The sequence below is a fragment of the Heteronotia binoei genome, chromosome 8 (assembly GCF_032191835.1).
Source record: "Heteronotia binoei isolate CCM8104 ecotype False Entrance Well chromosome 8, APGP_CSIRO_Hbin_v1, whole genome shotgun sequence".
NCBI lineage: Eukaryota > Metazoa > Chordata > Lepidosauria > Squamata > Gekkonidae > Heteronotia > Heteronotia binoei.
In genome coordinates this window covers 128,440,389-128,459,494 of record NC_083230.1, presented here as the reverse complement: position 1 = coordinate 128,459,494, position 19,106 = coordinate 128,440,389, and the positions used below count along the sequence as shown (strand labels likewise).

The 19,106-nt window shown below is 51.7% G+C and overlaps 1 pseudogene; it reads left to right on the top strand.

The window, feature by feature from the left end:
• Window positions 1–8,147: 8,147 nt before the first annotated feature.
• On the top strand, window positions 8,148–17,274 carry LOC132575783 (interferon-induced protein with tetratricopeptide repeats 5-like; annotated as a pseudogene).
• The last annotated feature ends 1,832 nt before the right edge of the window (window positions 17,275–19,106 follow it).

Genomic DNA, 19,106 nt, shown 5'->3' with positions numbered 1-19,106 from the left:
CAAGGCCATTCCAGCAGCTGCAAGTGGAGGAGTGGGGAATCAAACCCGGTTCTCCCAGATAAGAGAGCTCTGGCTGACCCAAGGCCATTCCAGCAGCTGCATGTGGAGGAGTGGGGAATCAAACCCGGTTCTCCCAGATAATAGAGCTCTGGCTGACCCAAGGCCATTCCAGCAGCTGCAAGTGGAGGAGTGGGGAATCAAACCCGGTTCTCCCAGATAATAGAGCTCTGGCTGACCCAAGGCCATTCCAGCAGCTGCAAGTGGAGGAGAGGTGGCTCAAACCCAGTTCTCCCAGATAAGAGAGCTCTGGCTGACCCAAGGCCATTCCAGCAGCTGCAAGTGGAGGAGTGGGGAATCAAACCCGGTTCTCCCAGATAATAGAGCTCTGGCTGACCCAAGGCCATTCCAGCAGCTGCAAGTGGAGGAGAGGTGGCTCAAGCCCGGTTCTCCCAGATAAGAGAGCTCTGGCTGACCCAAGGCCATTCCAGCAGCTGCAAGTGGAGGAGTGGGGAATCAAACCCGGTTCTCCCAGATAATAGAGCTCTGGCTGACCCAAGGCCATTCCAGCAGCTGCAAGTGGAGGAGTGGGGAATCAAACCCGGTTCTCCCAGATAAGAGAGCTCTGGCTGACCCAAGGCCATTCCAGCAGCTGCAAGTGGAGGAGTGGGGAATCAAACCCGGTTCTCCCAGATAAGAGAGCTCTGGCTGACCCAAGGCCATTCCAGCAGCTGCAAGTGGAGGAGTGGGGAATCAAACCCGGTTCTCCCAGATAAGAGAGCTCTGGCTGACCCAAGGCCATTCCAGCAGCTGCAAGTGGAGGAGTGGGGAATCAAACCCGGTTCTCCCAGATAATAGAGCTCTGGCTGACCCAAGGCCATTCCAGCAGCTGCAAGTGGAGGAGTGGGGAATCAAACCCGGTTCTCCCAGATAATAGAGCTCTGGCTGACCCAAGGCCATTCCAGCAGCTGCAAGTGGAGGAGTGGGGAATCCAACCCGGTTCTCCCAGATAAGAGAGCTCTGGCTGCCCCAAGGCCATTCCAGCAGCTGCAAGTGGAGGAGGGGGGAATCAAGCCCGGTTCTCCCAGATAAGAGAGCTCTGGCTGACCCAAGGCCATTCCAGCAGCTGCAAGTGGAGGAGCGGGGAATCAAACCCAGTTCTCCCAGATAAGAGAGCTATGGCTGACCCAAGGCCATTCCAGCAGGTGCAAGTGGAGGAGGGGGGAATCAAACCCGGTTCTCCCAGATAAGAGAGCTCTGGCTGACCCAAGGCCATTCCAGCAGCTGCAAGTGGAGGAGTGGGGAATCAAGCCCGGTTCTCCCAGATAAGAGAGCTCTGGCTGACCCAAGGCCATTCCAGCAGCTGCAAGTGGAGGAGCGGGGAATCAAACCCAGTTCTCCCAGATAAGAGAGCCATGGCTGACCCAAGGCCATTCCAGCAGCTGCAAGTGGAGGAGGGGGGAATCAAACCCAGTTCTCCCAGATAAGAGAGCTCTGGCTGACCCAAGGCCATTCCAGCAGCTGCAAGTGGAGGAGTGGGGAATCAAACCCGGTTCTCCCAGATAAGAGAGCTCTGGCTGACCCAAGGCCATTCCAGCAGCTGCGAGTGGAGGAGTGGGGAATCAAACCCGGTTCTCCCAGATAAAGGAGCCGTGCGTAGCCACCTTTGGGTCTGGTGAGAGTCTCTTCTTGACCTTGTATTCCAGGGGTGGCCAGACCGCAGCTCCAGAGCTACCTGTGGCTCTTTCACAAATCCTGTGTGGCTGTTGAAGCCCCCACCGTCCCACCAGCTGACCTGGAAAAGGCATCTCTCTTTCAATCGCTTCTCCCAGCCAAGCCAGCTGGCTGATGGAGAATGCATTTAAATTTTAAGTTGCTTTCTTTTCACCTCTCTCTCTCTCGCTCCTCCATCTATTTGACTCCCTCCCCCCCTCTTGCAGCTCTCAAACTTCTGACGTTTATTCTATGCAGCTCTTATGTTAAGCAAGTTCGACCAGCCCTGTCGTATACCAACAGTGCAACAAGCAGAACTTTGAGAAGTGGGTTTCACCCTCCCCCCCTGCCCCCCACCCCCATCCCCAATACCTGGCCTCAATGCTCACCCCATCTCGGTCCCTTCCAGCAGTCTCTATTGGCTCCCTCTGCGACTCGGCTGCTCCCTCCAGCCCCCACTTATAGACAAGCCTCTCTTGGAATTGGAAATTGAAACGGAAACTTTTAGAGAAAGTCAGAAAGCCTGTCTCGCTCCACAGGCTGTGAGAAACGAAACCTAAAAGGCCCAGAGCTCTTGCTCTGGGTAACAGGACGGGGGGAAGCACAGGTGGGGGGAGAGAAATATTTCTGGCCACACTCCAGTCGTTTTATGTCTACTGGACTTTTCCTGCCCCAAAATCCCCGAGCGAAACGATGGTGGATGTCAGGAGGTGTGGCCTAATATGCAAATGAGTCCCTGCTGGACTTTTCCTCCCCCCAAAGCCCCGAGCGAAATGAGGGTGATGTCAGGAGGTGTGGCCTAATATGCAAATGAGTCCTTGCTGTGCTTTTCCTGCCCCAAAATCCCCCAACGGAACGAGGGTGATGTCAGGAGGTGAGCTCTAATATGCAAATGAGTTCCTGCTGGGCTTTTCCTCCCCCCAAAGCCCCGAGCGAAATGAGGGTGATGTCAGGAGGTGTGGCCTAATATGCAAATGAGCCCCTGCTGGACTTTCCTGCCCCAAAAGCCCCGAGCAAAATGAGGGTGATGTCAGGAGGTGCGGCCTAATATGCAAATGAGCCCCTGCTGGACTTTCCTGCCCCAAAAGCCCCGAGCAAAATGAGGGTGATGTCAGGAGGTGCGGCCTAATATGCAGAATAGTACCTGCTGGGCTTCTTCTGGCCCAAAAGCCCCACAGAAAAAGTCCAGTTGGGACTCATTTGCATATTAGGCCACACCCCCTGACATCACCATGGTTTCGCGCAGGGCTTTTGGGGCAGAAAAAGTCCAGCAGGGACTCATTTGCATATTAGGCCGCACCCCTGACACCAAGCTAGCCTGAACCGTGTTGCTGCGGATTCCTGCTCAAAAGAAGCCCCGGACTCAAGAAATCTGCAGGACATTTTGAACAGGATGCAGACATAAGACCTCTGACTGTGGCCAGAAATATTTCTCTCCTCTCCTCCCCTCCCCTGCTCCCCCCCCCCCCCCCCGTCCTGTTACCCAGAGCAAGAGCTCTGGGCCTTTTAGGTTTCTTTTCTCACAGCCAGTGGAGCAAGACGGGCTTTCTGACTTTCTCTAAAAGTGTCAGTTTCCATTTCCAATTCCAAGAGGGGCTTGTCTGTAAGAGGGGGCTGAATGGGCCATTGGCCTGATCCAACATGGCTTCTCTTATGCTCTTCTGTCTGGGGCAGTGATGCTCTGTCTTCTTGGTGCTTGGGGGGCAACAGTGGGAGGGCTTCTAGTGTCCTGGCCCCACTGGTGGACCTCCTGATGGCACGTGGGTTTTTTGGCCTCTGTGTGACACAGAGTGTTGGACTGGAGGGGCCATCGGCCTGATCCAATATGGCTTCTCTTATGTTCTTATGTTCCTCAGGCTCTAACCCCCATGTCTCCAGGAACGTCTCAGCCTGGAGTTGTCAGCCTTTGGGGAAGGCCACCGGTTGGAAGCAGGAGGGAGCTTGCTGGAGAGAGCACCACAGAAGCTGCTTTCCAGGGCAGCCATTCCCGCCCCCCCTCCAGGATAACGGATCTCTCTAGTCTGTAGACTAACTGTAATTCCAGGAGATCTCCAGGCCCCTCCTTGAGGTTATATCAAACAGCACAAAAACCGTGGCTAAATAACGAACAGCAATTAACGCCCTATTTTTAAACGACGACTCTCAATAGTTGAAAAACCATTTCATTGAAAATTGTATTCAACAGCAATTCCTATTAAACATTACACTAAATATAGGAAATCCCCAAATCCATTTTCCAGTAACGTGAGATCAAACGTTGACTTTTAAAGTCTCTTTTAAGCATGCACGAAAGTTTCCGACTTCAGATGCTAAAGGACAATTCTGCCGCTCCCGCGGTCCAGTTAAAGGGCCAGTGCTCAGAAAAGTGCTGTGTAGAGAAACTTCCTATTTTCTTGCCTTTGCAAATTTATCCTCTAGAGTTTCATACTGCACATTGAAAGCTTGATTCCACTGGAGTGATTTAAGAAGAGTGGGGGTAGAGAAAGCATCTGACAGCGAAAGAGCCTTTATCATCACTGTTTCTGATAGGTGGGAGAGGCGTCTCCCACCTATCAGAAAGCACAGGAATATATACAGACGCTCAGAAAATTTCTTTTGTTATTTTCTAAATTTAGTGTAATGTTTAATATGAATTGCTGTTGAATACAATTTTCAATGAAATGGTTTTTCAAAGTTATTGTTTAAAAATAGTGTTAGTTTCTGTTCGTTACTTAGCCACGATTTTTGTGTTGCTTGATAATACCCCTCATTGTGGTACTCTGGGGCAGGGGGGTGGCCAATGGTAGCTCTCCAGATGTTTTTTGCCTACAACTCCCATCAGCCCCAGCCAGCATGGCCAATGGCTGAGGCTGATGGGCGTTGTAGACAAAAAACATCTGGAGAGCTACCGTTGGCCACCTGTGCTCTAGGGTTCCCCAACTGGAGGTTGGCAACCCTATTCCAAACAATTCAACAATTACAAAAGCATATATTAGTTCATGATAGACCGTACAATTAGTCCTTAGCAAAACAGGGAAGGTGTTAACCAAGAATCAATCCAGTCTTTATAGCAATCATTGCTCAGTTCATTCCAAGGAATCCTGGTGAAATAGTTGTGTAGTTGATCAATGTCTCTCAATCTATGCAGCCAGCAATCCAAAAGGTTGAAAAGAACAAGGTCTTACCGGGACCCTTCTTTTGCACAAGCTTCTTCGAGCTGCAGAAATCCTTTTTACAACATTTTCATACCCTGGGCAAAAAACGCCATTCCATTACAACATTGAAAGGCCTTGATCAATTGCACAACTATTTCCCCAGGATACCGCAATATTTGAAATTCTATTCTTGAATTCTTTCTATCAAGGCAACCTCTCTGTTTTCTTCATTCCAGACTCAAGAGTCCCTTCCATACGGCCTTGTAAGGAAGGTTAGAGCCATCTAGTGGCTGAAATAGACCATGGTCACAGATTAACAATGTATTTAAAGTTGAACAAAGCAGGAGTCAAGGGCTACCTTTAAGACCAACAAAGTTTTATTCAGAACGTAAGCTTTCGTGTGCTCTCTAAGTACACTTCATCAGACGAGGGGATCAGGTATATTTAAAGGTACTCGCTGGGGTATTAATGTAATTACAGTGATTAATCATAAGAAAGTAGAGAGCCCCGCGGCGCAGAGTGGTAAAGCTGCACTCCTAAGCTCTGCTCACGACCTGAGTTCGATTCCGTTGGAAGCTGGGTTCAGGTAGCTGGCTCAAGGTTGACTCAGCCTTCCATCCTTCCGAGGTCGGTCAAATGAGCACCCAGCTTGCTGGGGGGAAAGTGTAGACGACTGGGGAAGGCAAGGGCAAACCACCCTGTAAAAAGTCTGCCGTGAAAACGTTGTGAAAGCAACGTCACCCCAGAGTCGGAAACGACTGGTGCTTGCACAGGGGACTGCCTTTACCTTTAAGAGCCCCGTGGCGCAGAGTGGTAAAGCTGCAGTACTGCAGTCCTAAGCTCTGCTCACAACTTGAGTTCGATCCCGGCAGAAGCTGGTTCAGGTAACCGGCTCCAGGTTGACTCAGCCTTCCATCCTTCTGAGTTCGGTCAAATGAGTACCCAGCTTGCTGGAGGGGGGAAGTGTAGATCAGGGGTGTCAAACATACAGTCTGGAGGCCGAATCAAGCCCCTGGAGGGTTCCTATCAGGCCCAGAAGCAATTGGATGTCATCTGCTTCCTTCTCCCTCTCTCTTACTTCCTTCTGCATAATAGCTTGCTTTGCAAGGCTTGCTCAATCGCACAGAAGCTACAGAGCAAAACCTCTTTTTCCCCCATTGGCTGAGGTTCCTCCCTTGGAAAGGTAGGCAGAGCTTGTTTTTCCAGGTTCTCTCAATCACACAGCAGAGCTACTGAGCCAAGCCTCAGTAGGGAGAGGTACAATCATAGAATCATACAGTAGGAAGGAACCTCCAGAGTCATCTAGTCCAACCCGCTGCACAATGCAGGAAACTCACAAACACCTCCCCCCTAAATTCATGGGATCTTCATTGCTGTCAGATGGCCTTCTAGCCTCTGTTGAAAACCCTCCAAGGAAGGAGAGCCCACCACCTCCCGAGGAGGAAGCCTGTTCCACTGAGGAACCGCTCTAACGGTCAGGAAGTCCTTCCTCATGTTGAGCCGGAAACTCTTTGGATTTAATTTCAACCCATTGGTTCTGGTCCTGCCTTCCGGGGCCACAGAAAACAATTCCACACCATTTGTGAGCTTCCTGCATTGTGCAGGGGGGTTGGTCTAGATGACCCGGAGGCCCCTTCCAGCTCTATGATTCTACACATCCCAAGCAGGTGCCCTGTACCACCAAGGACCAGCTATATGAAGCTGCCTTCTACTGAGTCAGACCCTTGGTCCATCAGGGTCAGTACTGTCGACCCAGGCTGCCAGCCGCTTTCTGGCAGAGGAAGGTCTTTCCCATCCCCTCCTGCCTGTTCTTTATCACTCGAGACGCTGCTGGGGATTGAACCGGGGACCTTCTGCCTGCCAAGCAGAGGCTCTGCTGCTGAGCCACGGGCCCTCCCCGCAGGAGTCCTCCCCACCCAGCCCTTCATTAGGGTTGCCAAGTCCAATTCAAGAACTATCTGGGGACTTTGGGGGTGAAGCCAGGAGACATTAGGGGTGGAGACAGGAGACTTTGGGGTGGAGCCAGGAGACTTTGGGATGCAGCCAGGAGACTTTGGGGTGGAGCCAGGAGGCTTTGGGGATGGAGCCAGGGGGCTTTGGGGTGGAGCAAGGAGACTTGGAGGTGGAGCCAGGAGACTTTGGGGGGTGGAGGCAGGGGACTTGGGGGTGGAGCCAGGAGACTTTGGGGTGGAGACAGGGGACTTTGGGGTGGAGACAGGAAATTTAGGGGTGGAGGCAGGAGACTTTGGGGGTGGAGCCAGGAGACTTTGTGGTGGAGACAGGGGACTTTGGGGTGGAGCCAGGAGACTTTGGGGTGGAGACAGGAAATTTAGGGATGGAAGCAGGAGACTTTGGGGGTGGAGCCAGGAGACTTGGGGGTGGAGACAGGAGACTTGGGAGTGGAGACAGGAGACTTTGTGGTGGAGACAGGGGACTTTGGGGTGGAGCCAGGAGACTTTGGGGTGGAGCCAGGAGACTTTGGGGTGCAGCCAGGGGACTTTGGGGTGGAGCCAGGAGACTTTGGGGTGGAGAGAGGAGACTTCGTGGTGGAGAGAGGTGACTTTGGGGTGGAGACAGGAAACTTAGGGGTGGAGACAGGAGACTTTGGGGTGCAGCCAGGAGACTTTGGGGTGCAGCCAGGAGACTTTGGGGTGGAGACAGGAGACTTTGGGGGTGGAGCCAGGAGCAAGGGTGTGACAAGCATGATTGAACTCCAAAGGGAGTTCTGGCCTCACATTTAAAGGGACCACACACCTTTCAAATTCCTCCTCTCCGTTTGCAATAACCAAGGATCGGGGCTCCTTCTTTGGGGGCTCATGGAATGGGACCCCCTGGTCCAATCCTTTTGAAACTTGGAGGGAGTTTTGAGGAGAGGCATTGGGTGCTATGCTGCAGATTTGGTGCCTCTTCCTCAAAAACAGCGCCCCCCCCCAAAAAAAAGAGCCCTAAATATGCCCAGATCAATTTTCCATTCTACCCTATTGGAATAATGGAGGGCCCAGCAGACATTTCCCTCCCCCCCCCCCCCCCGCCGCGTTCTGATGACCCTGAAGCGGGGGAAAGGCCTCCAAACCTGGGGATCTCCTGCCCCCGCCTGGGGATTGGCAGCCCGAGCCCTCCTCCTTGAGCGCATCTGCTCCCCGCCCCCTTTGCCGGCTCTCGCTTTCGCTTTCCCGGCTGCGCTGCGGAGACGACGGGTGGGGCAGCCCAGAGTTTGCAGAGGCGGCTCCCAGATCGCAGACCCGCCGAGCAGTTGCCACAAGCGGGGGAAGGAGCTCCGCTCTGTCCCGGGAGAGAAGCGCGATGAGGTGAGCCCCGCCTGGGCGCTGTTGGGGGGAGGGTATAGGGTTGCCAATCCCCAGGCGGGGACAGGAGACCCCCAGGTTTGGAGGCCTTTCTCCCGCTTCAGGGACATCAGAAGGCGGCGGCGGGGCGGGAGGGAAATGTCTGCTGGGCCCTCCATTATTCCCTATGGAGGTCGACTCCAATAGGATAGAATGGAAAATTGATCCGGGCATATTTAGGGCTCCGGGGGGGGAGGCAGAGGCACCCAGAGGCCCTCCCCCCACCTTCAGGGTCATCAGAAAGCGGGGGGGGGGGAATGTCTGCTGGGCACTCCATTGTTCCCTATGGAGACCGATTCCCGTAGGGCATGATGGAAAATTGATCCATGAGCATCTGGGGCTGTGAGGGGGGGGGGGGCTGTTTTTTGAAATAGAGGCACCCGATTTGCAGCCTAGCATCCGATGCCTCTCCTCAAAACGCCCTCCAAGTTTCAAAAGCCCTTTATGGTCAGGGACCTGTCTATCTGCGGGACCGCCTTTCCCCATATATTCCCCAGAGAGCGCTGCGATCAGGGACAAAAAAATCTTGTTGTCCGCCCCTGGGCCAAAAGAAGGCGGGTTGTGTGTAACGAGATCCAGGGCTTTTTCGGTGGCAGCACCAGAACTTTGGAACACTCTTCCGGAAGCCCTGCGGGCCCTGCGGGATTTGTCTGCGTTCCGCAGGGCCTGTAAGACCGAATCGTTTAAGCAGGCTTTTGCTGTTTGATTGAAAAAGGCTCTTCTAGAATGCTGGCGATCACAGTCGAGAATTCAACACCGCTTATACTATACTGAAGCAGCGCCATGGAATGGTTTTAAAACCGAAATAAGTAAATTATAGGTTTTATATGTTTTATTGGATTGATTGTACTATACGATGTCGTGAGCCGCCCTGAGTCCGCTTGCGGAGAAGGCGGGATATAAATTGAAAGTAATAAATAAATAAATAAATAAATAATAATAATAAAAGGATTGGGCCAGGGGGTCCAATTCTATGAGCCCCCAAAGAAGGGGCCCCTTTCCTTCATTCTTTCCAATGGAGGGAAGGCATTGAAAAGGCGTGCGGTCTCTTTCAGTGTGATGGCCGGAACTCCCTTTGGAGTTCAAACGTGCTTGTCACACCCTTGCTCCTGGCTCCACCCCCAAAGTTTCCTACCTCCACCCCCAATGTCTCCTGGCTCCACCCCCACAGTCTTCAGGGGGTTTTTGGTTTGGCTTTCCATCCTTTTGTCTGGTGAAGAGCCCTTCTAGCACTCGGAAGCTTCCGTTCTGAATAAAACTTTGTTGGTCTCAAAGCAGGGTTGCCACGTCCAATTCAAGAATATCTGGGGGCTTTGGGGGAGGAGCCAGGAGACTTTGGGGTTGGAGCCAGGAGCAAGGTGTTGACGAGCACGACTGAACTCCAAAGGGAGTTCCGGCCATGACATTTCAAGGAACCGCACACCTTTGAAATGCCTTCCCTCCATTAGAAATAATGGAGGATAGGGGCACCTTCTTTGGGGGCTCAAAGAGTGGGACCCCCTGGTCCAATCCTTTTGAAACTCGAAGTGTATGTTGAGAAGAGGCATCGGATGCTATGCTGCAAAATTGGTGCCTCTACCTCAAAAAACAGCTCCCCCACCCCTCCGAGCCCCAGATACTCGCAGATCATTTCTCCATTATACCCTATGGGAATTGGTCTCCATAGGGAATAATGGAGTGCCCAGCAGACATCCCCCCACCCCGCTTTCTAATGACCCTGAAGCAGGGGGATGGGGCTCCAAACCGGGGGATTTCCTCCCCCCATCTGGGGATTGGCAAGCCTGTCTTAAAGTTGAACTTTGACTCCTGCTTTGTCCCGCTGCTTCAGACCAACACGGCTCTGCCCACTTGGGTCTATCTCCTCTCCAAACGGCAGAGCACCAAAGTACAGGGAGTCGACTCGTAGCTCCTGCTGGGACAAATCTTCAAGCGATTGGAAGCTCTACTCCATTTTCCTTCAAATCAAATAATCCATGGGCCACAATTCGTACAGCGTCACAGTTAATCCAGCCTGGAGCCATTTCTGAGCTGGTGCCTGTTTTAAGTTAGATGAGACCGTATGCCCTTGGATGAAATATGGTGAGATTACTTTAGTGTTATATGGAAGAGGTCGTTGATACTGATTAAATGTGAAGCTGTGTGAATGGGCTCTTCAGCTTGGAGAAACGTCGACTGCGGGGGTGACATGAAAGAGGTTTACAAGATGATGCATGGGATAGAGAACATAGAAAAAGAAGGTCTTTTCTCCCTTTCTCACAATACAAGAACTCGTGGGCATTCAATGAAATTGCTGAGCAGTCGGGTTAGAACGGATAAAAGGAAGTCGTTATTCACCCAAAGGGAAATTAACACGTGGAATTCACTGCCACAGGAGGTGGTGACGGCTAAAAGCATAGACAGCTTCAAGAGGGGAATGGATAAGCATATGGAACAGAGGTCCATCAGTGGCTCTTAGACACAGCGTATTGTTGGAACTCTGTCTGGGGCACTGAAGCTCTGCATTCTTGTTGCTTGGGGGGGGCACAGTGGGAGGGCTTCTAGTGTCCTGGCTCCACTGATGGACCTCCTGATGGAACCTGATGGTTTCTTTGGCCACTGTGTGACACAGCATGTTGGACTGGATGGGCCACTGGCCTGATCCAACATGACTTCTCTTATGTGACACAGAGTGATGGACTGGATGGGCCACTGGTCTGATCCAACATGGCTTCTCTTCTGTTCTTATGTGACACAGAGTGTTGGACTGGAGGGGCCACTGGCCTGATCCAACATGGCTTCTCTTCTGTTCTTATGTGACACAGAGTGTTGCACTGGATGGGCCACTGGCCTAATCCAACGTGGCTTCTCTTATGTTCTTATGTGACACAGAGTGTTGGACTGGATGGGCCATTGGCCTGATCCAACAGGGCTTCTCTTATGTTCTTATGTGACACAGAGTGTTGGACTGGATGGGCCACTGACCTGATCCAACATGGCTTCTCTTATGCTCTTCTGTGACACAGAGTGATGGACTGGATGGGCCACTGGTCTGATCCAAGGTGGCTTCTCTTATGTTCTTATGTGACACAGAGTGATGAACTGGATGGGCCACTGGCCTGATCCAACATGGCTTCTCTTTTGTGACACAGAGTGATGGACTGGATGGGCCATTGGCCTGATCCAACGTGGCTTTTCTTATGTTCTTATGTGACACAGAGTGTTGGACTGGATGGGCCACTGACCTGATCCAACGTGGCTTCTCTTATGTTCTTCTGTGACACAGAGTGATGGACTGGATGGGCCACTGGCCTGATCCAACGTGGCTTCTCTTATGTGACACAGAGTGTTGGACTGGATGGGCCATTGGACTGATCCAACAGGGCTTCTCTTATGTTCTTATGTGACACAGAGTGTTGGACTGGATGGGCCACTGACCTGATCCAACATGGCTTCTCTTATGCTCTTCTGTGACACAGAGTGATGGACTGGATGGGCCACTGGCCTGATCCAACGTGGCTTCTCTTATGTTCTTATGTGACACAGAGTAATGGACTGGATGGGCCATTGGCCTGACCCAACATGACTTCTCTTATGTTCTTATGTGACACAGAGTGTTGGACTGGATGAGCCACTGGCCTAATCCAACATGGCTTCTCTTATGTGACACAGAGTGATGGACTGGATGGGCCATTGGCCTGATCCAACATGGCTTCTCTTACGTTCTTATGTGACACAGAGTGATGGACTGGATGGGCCACTGGCCTGATCCAACGTGGCTTCTCTTATGTTCTTCTGTGACACAGAGTGATGGACTGGATGGGCCACTGGCCTGATCCAACGTGGCTTCTCTTATGTTCTTATGTGACACAGAGTAATGGACTGGATGGGCCACTGGCCTGATCCAACATGGCTTCTCTTATGTTCTTATGTGACACATAAGAACATAAGAACTTCCCGCCGAAGCAGCCTGTCACTAATAACACAGGTCGAGATGCAGGACAGGACCCGGAAGTGACCGACAGGCTGCTTCAGCGGGCCGCTGCGCCGGCCCCCTGGGTCCCACAATGATGGGACCGATGCCACAGGGACGGGCTCGAAACACTCTATAACCCCTCAAAAGAACAGCAGTCTAGCTCGCTTCCCCCAAGCCCTGCCGCCATAAGCCTCAAGGGGGCTCATTTTGCGGCATCTCCCGGCGGGAGGGTGGCACCCGCACAGGACACATATCAAATGAAAGAGGGGGCGCAGGGCTATCAGAAACAGCCGGCGGAGGAGTCGGAGCCCACCCCACTGGGGGATCCACACACCCCGAAAGTGATGAAGGTGGCGCAAAAACACAGTGGCCCAAAAACTAGGCTCTATCAGGAGGTCCAGTAGTGGGGCCAGGACACTAGAAGCCCTCCCACTGTTGCCCCCCACCAAGCACCAAAAATACAGAGCATCACTTGCCCCAGACAGAGAGTTCCATCTATACCTTGTGGCTAATAGCCACTGATGGACCTCTGCGCCATATGTTTATCAATCCCCTCTTGAAGCTGTCTGTGCTTGTTGCTGCTACCACCTCCTGTGGCAGTGAATTCCATGTGTTAATCACCTTTTGAGTGAAGAAGAACTTCTGTTTATGTCCGTTTACTCAGCAATTTAATTGAATGTCCATTGAGAAAGGAAGAAAAGTACTTCTTTCTCTACAAGATGTGTACAGTGTCTCTGCTCTAGTGCCCTCCTACAGTGATATTTGGGGGATTCTTTGGGGGGATTTTTGGGGACGTCACAGGAAGTGCTGTGAAGTCACTTCCTGTTTCCGGCAGTGGCATTTGGGGGAAATGATGTCACTTGGGGAAAATGATGTCACAGGAAGTGATGTCACTCCCTGCTTCCGGCAGGTGGCACGGGGGGAAATGATGTCACAGGAAGTGATGTCACTTCCTGTTTCCGGCGGTGGCGTGCCGTCACCGGAAGTGACGTCACTTCCTGTTTCTGGGCGGCGCGCGCTGCGTGCACGCACACACACATCATTCCCACCCTCGAGGTGTCCCTGGCTGGCCTGCAGATATTATGGCCACCCCCTAGCTGTATGGTATCTTTTTTGAGGCACGGCTGACCAGAACTGTACACAGTATTCTTGGCCCTGCTGTTTCCTCCTCACCCCTTTCCTGAAGGAATCCTGCCACATTCACCTGTCCTTTTTTCTCTCAGCAGCGTCCAACCCTTGCGGCAGAAGCTGCAGTGCTTGCAGTGTCATTTCACCTGGAGCCCCAAGGTGAAGGACGAAGTGGACGCCAAACACCTCTTGCAGACGCTGGCTGCCAAGATGGCGCATACGGAATACCGCAACCGCAGGCATCTACCTCGCCACAATGGCCTACCTGCATCACCTGCAAGGATGCTACAAAGATGCTCTGGAGAGCCTCCAAGCGTCAGAGGAAGACCTGCAGCGAGAGCACCCCAACGACTTCTCCCGCCAGGTCCTGGTGACTTACGGGAACTATGCCTGGGTCTATTACCACTTGGCCAACTACGAGACGGTGGAGCTCTACCTGGGCCGGATTTATGAGATCTGCCAGTCCCTGTCCAGCCCCCGAGCCGTACTCGGCACAGTTCCCTGAGATCCAACGCGCAGAAAGGCTGGTCCCTCTTGGCTTCCGGAACGGGGAAGAGGCCAAGAAGTGTTTCCAAACGGCCCTGAGAGGAGACGAAGCCAACCAGGAGTTCCAAGCCGGCCTGGCCATCGCTGCCTTCGCTTGCTGGACTCACTCTTTGAGCGACGAGGATCGGGCAGAGGCGACGAGGTTGATGGAAGGCGTCGTCTGCCGCGGGCCCCCCGAACTTGCAAGCCAAAGTGCACCTGGCGAGTCTGCTGAAGCAAACGGACAGGCCGAGGGCCGAGAGCCTCGCTGAAGAAGTGGTGGAGAAAAGCCTCAGTCCCGAAGTCTTGAGACTGGCCTCCAGGGTGTACACACACACGTCGCCCGCGCGAGAGATTGCCATATTACGCCAGGCAGTGGCGCTGGACCCCGACTACCCTCTTCTTCATTACGACCTTGGCCTCTGCTACAGGAAGCAAGCCCGAGCGAGGGAAAAGCTCGCCGGAGGAGAAAGAGAAAAGCGTGGCGGCCGCTATCGAGAGCTTCCAAAGGGCTGTGGAGCTGGATCCCTTCTCGATCTTCTCCAGGCTGCATCTGGGGGGGATGTACGCGAGAAAGACCCCGCTGTACGCAGAAGAGCTTTATCAGAACCTGCTGGAGCAGCTCCCCACGGCCACCGACCGATGCCGGAAGGCCATCTATCTGCACTGGGGGGGATTTCCTCTTCTACCAGAAGGGGCTGAAGGAGGCGGCCCTGGAGATGTACGAGGCCGGCTACGCGATCCCAGGCTGCGTCAATTGGGAGCAGCGGCAGCTGGAGACCCGGCTGATGAAGCTGGCCGTGCTGTTCGAAGGAGACCAAAAGAAAGCGATTTACCGCTTTGTTCAAGAAAGGAGCCAGGGGCCTGGGCAGAGGGTAGGGTTGCCAAGTCCAATTTAAGAAATATTTGGGGACTTTGGGGGTGGAGCCAGGAGACATTGGAGGTGGAGCCAAGATCAAGGCTGTGACAAGCATAATTGAACTCCAAAGGGAGTTCTGGCCCTCACATTTAAAGGGACGGCACACCTTTTCAGTGCCTTCCTTCCATAGGAAATAATGAAAGATAGGGGCACCTTTTGGGGCTCATAGAACTGGACCCCCTGGTCCAATCTTTTTGGAACTTAGGGAGTATTTTGGGGAGAGGCACTAGATGCTATACTGAAAATTTGGTGCCTCTACCTCAAAAAACAGGTCCCCCAGAGCCCCAGATACCCGCGGATCAATTCTCCATGATTTTCTATGGGAATAAGAACATAAGAGAAGCCATGTTAGATCAGGCCAATGGCCCATCCAGTCCAACACTCTGTGTCACACAGTGGCCAAATATATATATATATATATATATATATATATATATATATATATATATATATATATAGATAGATAGATAGATAGATAGATAGATAGATAGATAGATAGATAGATAGATAGATAGATAGATAGATAGATAGATAGATAGATAGATAGATAGATAGATAGATAGATAGATAGATAGATAGATACACACACATATATAAACACACTGTGGCTAATAGCCACTGATGGACCTCTGCTCCATATTTTTATCTAAACCCCTCTTGAAGCTGGCTGTGCTTGTGGCTGCCACCACCTCCTGTGGCAGTGAATTCCACATGTTAATCACCCTTTGGGTGAAGAAGTACTTCCTTTTATCCGTTTTAATCTGTCTGCTCAGCAATTTCATTGAATGCCCACGAGTTCTTGTATTGTGAGAAAGGGAGAAAAGTACTTCTTTCTCTACTTTCTCCATCCCATGCATTATCTTGTAAACCTCTATCATGTAACCCCGCAGTCAACGTTTCTCCAAGCTAAAGAGCCCCAAGCGTTTCAACCTTGCTTCATAGCGAAAGTGTTCCAGCCCTTTAATCATTCTAGTTGCCCTTTTCTGGACTTTCTCCAATGCTATAATATCCTTTTTGAGGTGCGGTGACCAGAACTGCACACAGTACTCCAAATGAGACCGCACCATCGATTTATACAGGGGCATTATGATACTGGCTGATTTGTTTTCAATTCCCTTCCTAATAATTCCCAGCATGGCGTTGGCCTTTTTTATTGCAAACGCACACTGTCTTGACATTTTCAGTGAGTTATCTACCACGACCCCAAGATCTCTCTCTTGGTCAGTCTCTGCCAGTTCACACCCCATCAACTTGTATTTGTAGCTGGGATTCTTGGCCCCAATATGCATTACTTTGCATTGGCCAAATTGAACCTCATCTGCCACGTTGTCGCCCACTCACCCAGCCTCAACAGATCCCTTTGGAGTGCCTCACAATCCTTTCTGGTTCTCACCACCCTGAACAATTTAGTGTCATCCGCAAACTTGGCCACTTCACTGCTCACTCCCAACTCTAAATCATTTATGAACAAGTTAAAGAGCATGGGACCCAGTACCGAGCCCTGCGGCACCCCACTGCTTACCATCCTCCACTGCGAAGACTGCCCATTTATACTCACTCTCTGCTTCCTATTACTCAGCCAGTTATGAATAAATCTCCATAGGGAATAACAGAGTTCCCAGCAGACATTTCCCTCCCCTCCCCCCGCTTTCTGACAACCCTGAAGCGGGGGGAGGGTCTCCAAACTGGGGGATCCCCTGCCTCCACCTGGGGATTGGCAACCCTAGCAGAGGGGGTAGAACCTGGGGGGCACAGCAGGCCATGAGGCCGCGGGAAGCGGTTGTGGGCTCTCCTTCTTTGGAAGTTTTTAAGCAGAAGCTACATGGCCAGTTTGGTGTAGTGGTAAGTGCGCGGACTCTTATCTGGGAGAACCGGGTTTGATTCCCCCACTCCTCCGCTTGCACCTGCTGGGATGGCCTTGGGTCAGCCAGAACTCTCTTAGGAGTTGTCCTTGAAAGGGGAGTTTTTGGGAGAGCTCTCTCAGCCCCACCCACCTCACAGGGTGTCTGTTGTGAGGGAGGAAGGGAAAGGTGATTGTAGAAGAAGAAGAAGAAGATATTAGATTTATATCCCGCCCTCCACTCCAAAGAGTCTCAGAGCGGCTCACAATCTCCTTTACCTTCCTCCCCCACAACAGACATCCTGTGAGGTGGGTGGGGCTGAGAGGGCTCTCACAGCAGCTGCCCTTTCAAGGACAACCTCTGCCAGAGCTATGGCTGACCCAAGGCCATGCTAGCAGGTGCAAGTGGAGGAGTGGGGGATCAAACCCTGTTCTCCCAGATAAGAGTCTGCACACTTAACTACTACACCAAACTGGCTCTCCTATAGGCCGCTCTGAGACTCTATCCTTGAAAGGGCAGCTTCTGGGAGAGCTCTCTCAGCCCCACCCACCTCACAGGGTGTCTGTTGTGGGGGAGGAAGGGAAAGAAGATTGTGACTGTTCTGAGACTCTGAGATTCGGAGTGGAGGGCGGGATATAAATCCAATATTTTCTTCTTCTTGCCTTCCACAGTGACTTACCCTCTTATATGGCTTCCTTGTTTCCAGTACTATTCTCCATAAACCTTAAAAGAATACAATCAATATATATTAGGGTTAGCGACTGCTGGTATTGTAATATGTGGGTTAGTACAGTTGTGAATATGTGTGCATGAATACCTATAGGAACACCTAAAACAATACATTTATAGATGCATGAATATACTTTGGATAATTAACTCTTCATCAGCAATGACAGTACTATTAATAATAATAATAATAATAAATTTGTTTTTATATCCCGCCCTCCCCCGCCAGAGGCGGGCTCAGGGCGGCTCACAGACATGGAAATTCCATGAATTAGATAAAACAATATAAATAACAATTATTAGATATAGTTAATTACATAATAAATTTAAAATGAATAAAATAGATAAAAATAGGTGCTATAAAAATACTGTAGGTTATAATATCCACAAGATGGTTAAATGGCTACACATCAGATTAGCCAGGTTCTGTCTCAAAGGCAAGCTGGAAAAGAAATGTTTTACAAGCCCTGCGGAATTGATTCAGGTCCCGCAGGGCTCGTACCATCTCTGGAAGATGATTCCACCATTGAGGGGCCATTACCGAGAAGGCTTGCTCCCTGGTTGTCTTCAGTCTAGCCTCTCTTGGCCCAGGGATTGTTAGAAGATTCTGATAGCTAGATCTCAGTGCTCTCTGGGGAACATATGGGGAGAGGAGGTCCCTTAGGTAGGCAGGTCCTCGGCCATATAGGGCTTTAAAGGTGATAACCAGCACTTTATAGCGAACACGGTACACAACAGGTAGCCAATGCAGATCCCGCAGCCCAGGCCGCGCATGTTCCCACCGTGGTAGTCCCATTAGCAGCCTGGCTGCTGCTTTCTGGACTACCTGGAGTTTCCGCGTTCGGGATAAGGGCAGCCCCATATAGAGGGCATTGCAGTAGTCTAGTCTCGAGGTGACCATTGCGTGGATCACAGTTGCTAGGTCGCTGCGCTCCAAGAAGGGAAATCAATGGACAGTTTCTGAGCTACAAGTTAAGAGACAAATCCTTGTCAGGGTGTCAGGAGGCTACTTCCGCTCTGCTTCCCTTCTTTCTGGGGGTTCCAGACTTCTGCAGTCCTAACATCGGTTTGGTGTAGTGGTGAAGCATGCAGACTCTTATGTGGGAGAACCGGGTTTGATTCCCCACTCCTCCACTTGCAGCTGCTGGAATGGCCTTGGGTCAGCCATAGCTCTCTTATCTGGGAGAACTGGGTTTGATTCCCCCCTCCTCCACTTGCAGCTGCTGGAATGGCCTTGGGTCACCCATAGTCTCTTATCTGGGAGAACTGGGTTTGATTCCCCACTCCTCCATTTGCAGCTGCTGGAATGGCCTTGGGTCAGCCAGAGCTCTCTTATCTGGGAGAACCGGGTTTGATTCCCCACTGCTCCACTTGCAGCTGCTGGAATGGCCTTCGGTCAGCCAGAGCTCTCTTATCTGGGAGAACCGGGTTTGATTCCCCACTCCTCCACTTGCAGCTACTGAAATGGCCTTGGGTCACCCATAGCTCTCTTATCTGGGAGAACCGGGTTTGATTCCCCACTCCTCCACTTGCAGCTACTGAAATGGCCTTGGGTCACTCATAGCTCTCTTATCTGGGAGAACCGGGTTTGATTCCCCACTCCTCCACTTGCAGCTACTGAAATGGCCTTGGGTCACTCATAGCTCTCTTATCTGGGAGAACTGAGTTTGATTCTCCGCTCCACTTGCAGCTGCTGGCATGGCCTTGGGTCAGCCAGAGCTCTCGTAGGAGTTGTCCTTGAAAGGGCAGCTTCTGGGATAGCTCTCTCAGCCCCACCCACCTCACAGGGTGTCTGTTGTGGGGGAGGAAGAAGAAGAAGAAGATGAT